This window comes from Pieris napi, chromosome 5, assembly GCF_905475465.1.
Source record: "Pieris napi chromosome 5, ilPieNapi1.2, whole genome shotgun sequence".
In the NCBI taxonomy this organism is placed as follows: Eukaryota; Metazoa; Arthropoda; class Insecta; order Lepidoptera; family Pieridae; genus Pieris; species Pieris napi.
In genome coordinates, this window is record NC_062238.1 from 3,748,968 (window position 1) to 3,756,141 (window position 7,174).

Sequence of the window (7,174 nt, forward strand, 5' to 3'; positions counted from 1 at the left end):
AAAAAAACTGCAATGGGGATTGTGGCAGACATATTTCTGTGTCTGTTTCCCCATCGCTTGTCTTAATAGTTAAGATAGTTACCTACTAACAGCTTTCTCTGCACCTATAATTTCCTAATTCCACTAGACTAGTTTTAAAATACTACTACTAATTTAAAAATCTTCTACATTGAAAAATTAAGCTTTATATTATTTTTAAACAATACAGAATTGAGTAATATGATTAAGTATTATCTTAAAGGCTCAGTTTCAGAGAAATATTATTACATACCTTTATTTAAGTTCGATTTGCGAATTAGAATGCTTACCTATTCCCCACTGTATGAAGTATGAATGTAATGTATGAAGGATTTAATACATCGTAGAAGCATCTAAACATCTATGTTTCTAACATAAGATTTTTTTCACATCTTAAATAGCAACCTTTTTCTAAACAACAAAATTGACTCCACCTAGAGGGGTTTAAAGGGGTTCCTTTGAAATTTATTTATTCAAACATAATTTTCAGTTTGTTTAGATTTTATCAAGTAGGTAAACACAAAATTCTAGTCAGAGAATTATTTTATATTTTGCAATAGTTATCTCTAAATATTTGATTATTTAATAATAGGTTTTCTAACTGAATTTTGCGCCATATTTTATTTAATTTTAGTATGAAAAGGAACTGTCTCATTAATAGGTAAATAACAACCTAAATAATATTAATAATAAATATATACATAACTAATATAAATGTTTCGACATAGGTGACTAAGTAACTTCTTGCTATCTCAGTGGAACCGTCTCTAAGCAAAGTTTTGCATTTAACTGATAAGGCTTATCACTTTTATTGCATGTAAGGTGTAAGTTTAAGTTAAATAAAACTCTTAATGTATGTATTTTTATGATAAAAATGGCTTAGGCACATGCTCTGAGTAGGTATGGACATTACTGTGTCTGTTTCTATTAAAATGTTTGTGTTAAATCAACATTATGTGTGTGAAGACTAGACAAAACTGTTTGATGTAAGAATTGCAATAACTAAAAATGATTTTAAAAGTAATAGTTTTACTATTTTAATATTTTATCAAGACTTTAACCTATTTTTGTTCGTGGGAAGCGAACCCAGGGAATGTGCATTAAGTAACTCCGTGATTGAGCTACAAAGGTTTAATAAGACCTAAAATTTCACTTTAATAAAACAACGTTTAACAATGTATAATTTATTAAACTTAATAGCTATATAATGTTTATAACAAGTACTAAAATTACATTGTATTTTATGCAAAACAATTAGGAAACTATGTAATAAATACAGATTGTATGCGATAAGTCATTGTGTTTGTAACAAGGTAGATTCGTGATTACATGTTTATAATAATTAACAGCTTAGACATAAAATTTACAACGATTACATAATTTTAATAACAATTACATTAAAACTTTATATCTGATTTAAAAATATGGAATAAATGTATAAGAAATGTATTCATAGACATAGTTAATAATGCGACAATTTCGATGTAAAAATTTTACTGAAACCTGAAAAAAATTACAATTGTATGTATTTATTTTATTGTAAAATGAAAATGTTCACTTTATATAAAAAAAACTAGCTTAAATGAATTGTTGATTAATAATTTAGAACTGTGAAGAATTCTTCGGCAAGAAAAACCAGCAATCTTCTGCGGTGACGAGTGTCATCTTCTGTTACGTATACTGAAGGTATACCGGAAAGAATGAGGCACTCAGGATACATTCAGTATACGTACAGAAGGCGACGCGTACTCTTCTCTTCTATCTTCGTTCTCCACCTTGAAGTTAATGGTAAGAAACATTAAGACGTATAATTTTAAGTCAAGTAAATAAGTTTGGAATGAGTTCCAATTTAAAAACTAACACTTCACTACTTCTTACCAATAAAAACTTCATGCTTCCACTACCTGTAAAAGAAAACAAAAGATTTAGCTTCTAATTTACTTTTAGATAGATTGCAAATTCCATAATATGACTAAATGAGAGAACTTATGTGCAATCGTAAATAAATAACGACTTTGCGAATTCCAACAAATTGCGGAGCTTTACCAAACAATACCTTTTGTTTGCTAACAACCAATGAGTGTCCAACTTGTGCAAAATTACAGGATTGGTTTGCAAATATTCGCAAACCCTCGAGCCAGTAGCAATATAAGTTTTACTGTCTCCGAGCGACGACAATTGGACGTCGCCTATTGTATTTAAAAAATGTTGGACACAAAAGCTTCGTACAAAAAAGTTGAATGCCTGTCAAGCCCGACTGAGGGATAGAAATTAAAGGGTAATTTATGGTACACCGGGCCTGCAATTGTTTAGTGAGGTTAGCGTGCACGTGACTTACCGGTCTGTCAGCTGTTCGCGAAGTAAACATTGAGGTTGGGAGGCGGCCGCGCGAGGACGTGTGGCCAGGCACGGCGTCTCAGGGCGTCTGTCGGTCTGGCCTCGGGGCTCGCGTCCCGTCTCAACATCGATTGCCGCCCTGCGCGCGCCGCCCGAATAATCCCGATGCAAAATTTCATTATATACGCCATGATCGTTGTTATTTGCACCCCGTAATGTTTTTTGATAGTTTACACAGGGCTCCTGTTTGTTTTAGCTAAATTTTCGTTGTAGAACCTCTCTTATTTGCAAAATGTTGCTCGATGAACTGATATCCTACCAAGAAATGTTAGTAATGGCTGCCTGCCTTAGATTATATTATATATGTTGAATATATTATATTCATAGGTCTTCAATATAATATTATGAACTATTTCCCATATCTTCACAATGCAATATGCATATTATTAATAAATAAAATAATTTCTTCACTATATAAACATTTTAATTGAAATTTTCATTTAGATATTTCTTTAAATACGAAACGTATATCTGAAATATGTTAAAATAATACCGGACGCTTGGTAATTTCAGACTTCGTGCAACATTTCCGATCTAGCAAAGTTTTCTATTTGTGTCTTCAAATGCATCTGTCCTAGACTTCGGTGCGAATAAAATTCCTAAAACACGTTTACAAGGCAAGAAGCTTTTATCATAAACATAATATCTAAACTTGTATGATATTTTTGGTTTGTTTAAACTGGTTTTAAGAAAAATTTATAACAAGGAAACATCATTAATTATAATTCATTAATTATAAGTAGATATTTTACTATTATCACACATTTAAATTAAGTATTTATTTTATGTAAAGCGTGCAATAATTTTATTTATTTTTAAGTTTTAGGAATGATAAGTATAATTGTTTCCATTAAATGGTAATAATGATAATTTTAATCAAACTTATGTCACCTTTATAAAAAAACTTCCTTAAAGACAAAACGTTATCACACAAGCATACATTACCTATAGTGACAATAGTAATAATATGGTGAAAAAGACAAAGATTTTTGAATTAAAATAAAATAATAGGAATTTGTTTTATGTAAAAAGCAGTGATCAGATTTTTTTATATAATATAACAAATCGAAATTTATCCGCAATAGTGATATATCAATTCTTATCCCAATATTTCCTCTCTTTTACCTTCTATCATAGAATTTTATGGAGAAATTCAAACATCCTTACATTATCCAAGCATTGAAAGCAAATGACTGTGTTATTCGATGGTCGACCGTCGATTAAACGGGCAGGGAAGTTAGTTAGGGGTGGAGTCAAAATCGTAAAAAATTGGGGTGGTGCCCTTCGCCACCCCTATACCCACTGGCCTGTAACAAAAAATAGAGATTTATTTGCAAATCTGTAACGACCTAATACTTTTGTTGGGAATGTCGGTTTTACAATGCATTTGGACACTTGAATTTATCAGGTTGAGGTTGAGGATAAGACAAAGCAATCAAACAACAACTGATAATACAAATAACTTAAAATAGATCTTAATATGGTTCTAACTATAGCAGATCTATTGAATTTTGTACTTTTACAGTGGTTTTATGATAAAAAGATGGAATACCTACTAGCAATTTTTTTAGTTATGAATCTTTTCTATGATGAAATAGAAGTGAAAAACTAGTATAGTAAAGCTGGACCATACCATATATTATGTACACGTGATGAGGTTAAGAACCTAGGTTTAAGTAAAAGCATTTTGTCATTATGGCCAAAGCTGCTACTTTACATAGGATGTGATACTAAATATTTATGAGAATTAATGCGGGTCATACATGGGTTTAATCAATCACTTAGACATGTAGGATAGTATATATATAATAATATATATATATAGCTAGGAAATATTTACTTTATGTAAGTACAACCTCAAGTATAGAAGAGACAGTTATTACAAAAACACCTAGATGCGAAATTATTTGATTATTACCAAATTATATATCCACAGTTGCTCCCCTCCCACTATAAAATCAATTTTCGTTTAGATTTTGTAATTTTAATTGTTTTGTTTAATTTTTGTAATATCACTTCGTGTACGAGTCATGTTTGCCTATGAATGCTTGTCACATTAAAAATTGTGGTTCTTTTACCAATGTATCATGTGTGCCGAGCGTTGGCAAGCTTTTATCAATAAAAAATATAATACAGTAAATAACAGTGTAACAAACAATAAGTAAAAAAATCATTTATTTATGAAATAAGAAATAAATCAAAGGCGTTACAACCTTTTTAAGTCTGGGCCTCAGATTTCTGTATGTTTCATGATCATTAGTCAATCTTATAGGCTAGTCGATAATCCTCCTGTGCCTGACACACGTCGAGTTTTTAGGTTTAAGGCAAGCCGGTTTCCTCACGATGTTTTCCTTCACTGTTCGAGTGAATGTTAAATGCGCACATAGAGAGTCCATTGCACCGCCGGGGATCGAACCTCTGGGATGAGAGTCGAGAGGCTAAAACTGCTCTGAATAAATAGTTTATAATTATTTTAGTAAGTCATTATAATATGTTTATTATTTATTATTTACCGTTTACTTTATACGATATTTGGCATACGTATACAAATAAATTATTTCCTTTCCTTAATTAAACACCTAACACATTTAATCGACCGTCAAGTTATTTAATAACGCATTAGCTACCATTACCTGCAACGAAATTGAAAAGGGTACTTTGATCTTTGTTATGCGCAATGCGCGGGCGACGATAAATTCATACAGTTTAAATGCACACGGTACAATAATTCTGCCAACGCCGACTTGCTGAACATCGATATAGGCAATTTATATCTTTTTTATCTGTTTAAGATTGAATTATGATCGTATCGAGTAGGCGACACGTCCTTTTAAAAGGTCCTTCACCCAGGTTCTTACTCGTTCAGCTGTGAGTAGTTCAATGTCAAGTGATATCTACATTAGTCTTTTGGTATACATATTGTCTTTTTGATGAATCTTTGGCCAGTTCTTTTTTTATTTATTTATTTAAGTTCACCACATCATATATTATATCTTAATATATATAAATTACGCCTCTCGTTGTTTGTCCGCTATGGACTCCAAAACTACCTACTTAATCGGTTTCAATCAATTTTGCACATCGTGTGCAGTTTGATCCAACTTAGAAGATAGGATAGCTTAATTTATACCCGTAATATTACTTTATTGCAAATTATATGACAGTCACAATACTAACAGATGGCGCTGTGTTGAAAATACTAACGTTTCACATGAGCTACAATTTAATGGCATAACCACCAAAAAAGCATAACTGGTGTTCTCCTACCGTTTCCCTTGAATAGTTTACTATTATATAATATAACACAAACCTTAGCCACAGCAACGCTTGGCCGAGTCTGCTAGTTATCTAGTGTGTTACAATTATGGTACACATGAAATACAAAATTTTTTGCTTAACAATGTGGAGTAGGTATCAGTTAGGCACATAATAATGCTTTTTATAGAAAAAAGACTCTTCTTTTGACAGAAATATGCAAAGCAGTTGCATTACGTCATGGTTTAATGTAACTAAGTGATTTGCTGTTATTCATCATCTATTAGATTTTGTGCGAAAAGAGAACCTTCCTGCCGGGTATGTACCAATCTTCTCTTCCGTTCTACGCCCTTGATTTGAGAACTGGCAGTAAATGTAAAATTAGAAGCATTTAATATATATTTCTTTTTTGACGTTCATAAGTGTACATTGTGTTACCTATATGAATAAATGATTTTGATTTGATTTGATATAACGATAATATAAGACGCGGTTTTTTATATGTATACAAATTTATATACTTTTTATATTTAGCAACATGATAACTATCGAAATATAAGGAATGACATTGCAGTATTTTCGACCTTAAATCCAACGACGGACTTTCCGCACAGACTCTTAACTCTAAGCCACGAAGGTGGTCAAGTGCTTATGTTTTTAGACAGAACTATATTTTACATGAACTTAAATGCTAATTATTGCACTATGCATGACAGTAAACCTACCTAAATCATAATAGTAAAAATTTTAGAGAGTTTGGAACAATATTAAACTGTAAACAGATCGTAAGTGAAGGCCTTCCTAATAAATAGATATAGAGTTAAAAAACATATTAATGTTAGATTTGTGTAGGTAGTAGTGTCAAGTGTGGACTCAGTAACCGCCTTAGACGCACTTTTGGTGTAGATACTAAATCCTATAATAAATCTTTTACCAGATTTATACATGTTAACTGTAAATACAATGCAAAAAATAACATAAACCTAGAATAAAAGTCGATTTAAATATGACTCTTAGTATAAACACCTACCTAATTAGAATAAGATCTTATTTGATTTAATGGATTTGTGCTAAACGTAATTATTGTGACAAAGCCACCAACTAAATGTTTATGTGAGTAGGATCTAGTAAGGAAGGACTTATATATTATTATATATTTAAAACCTAAATAAAATGATTTTATAAATTTACACAAATCGAAAAAATATTTGTTTGTTTTCACCTAATTAGTAGAAATTTATAACATCATTATTATTAATTTTAAGGCTTTAAAGCGGTCATTAAAATAATTTTATTACTTTCAAATCAATAAAATGTTTATAGGCACTTACCACTAGCACTAAATTTCACGACATAGGTATAACACAGTTAAATTAATTTTATTCGTTTTAAATGATTTAACATCACAAAATATTAAATAAAAACTTGCTTGCCTTTAGGCCTAATGAGGCGGCGGCAAGCGGCCGTCGGCCGCCATTTTGTGTACCGTCGCGTGAGGGTGAGA

At 31.1% G+C, this 7,174-nt stretch overlaps 1 long non-coding RNA gene across 1 annotated transcript; it reads right to left on the reverse strand.

Moving 5' to 3' along the window:
- Positions 1-1,220: 1,220 nt before the first annotated feature.
- On the reverse strand, positions 1,221-7,174 carry LOC125049569. Its single transcript, XR_007117025.1, has 5 exons — positions 7,002-7,174; positions 3,583-3,722; positions 2,357-2,670; positions 1,897-1,922; positions 1,221-1,793 (listed from the first exon to the last, which is right to left on the reverse strand). It is a non-coding gene; the product is annotated as an uncharacterized LOC125049569 (long non-coding RNA).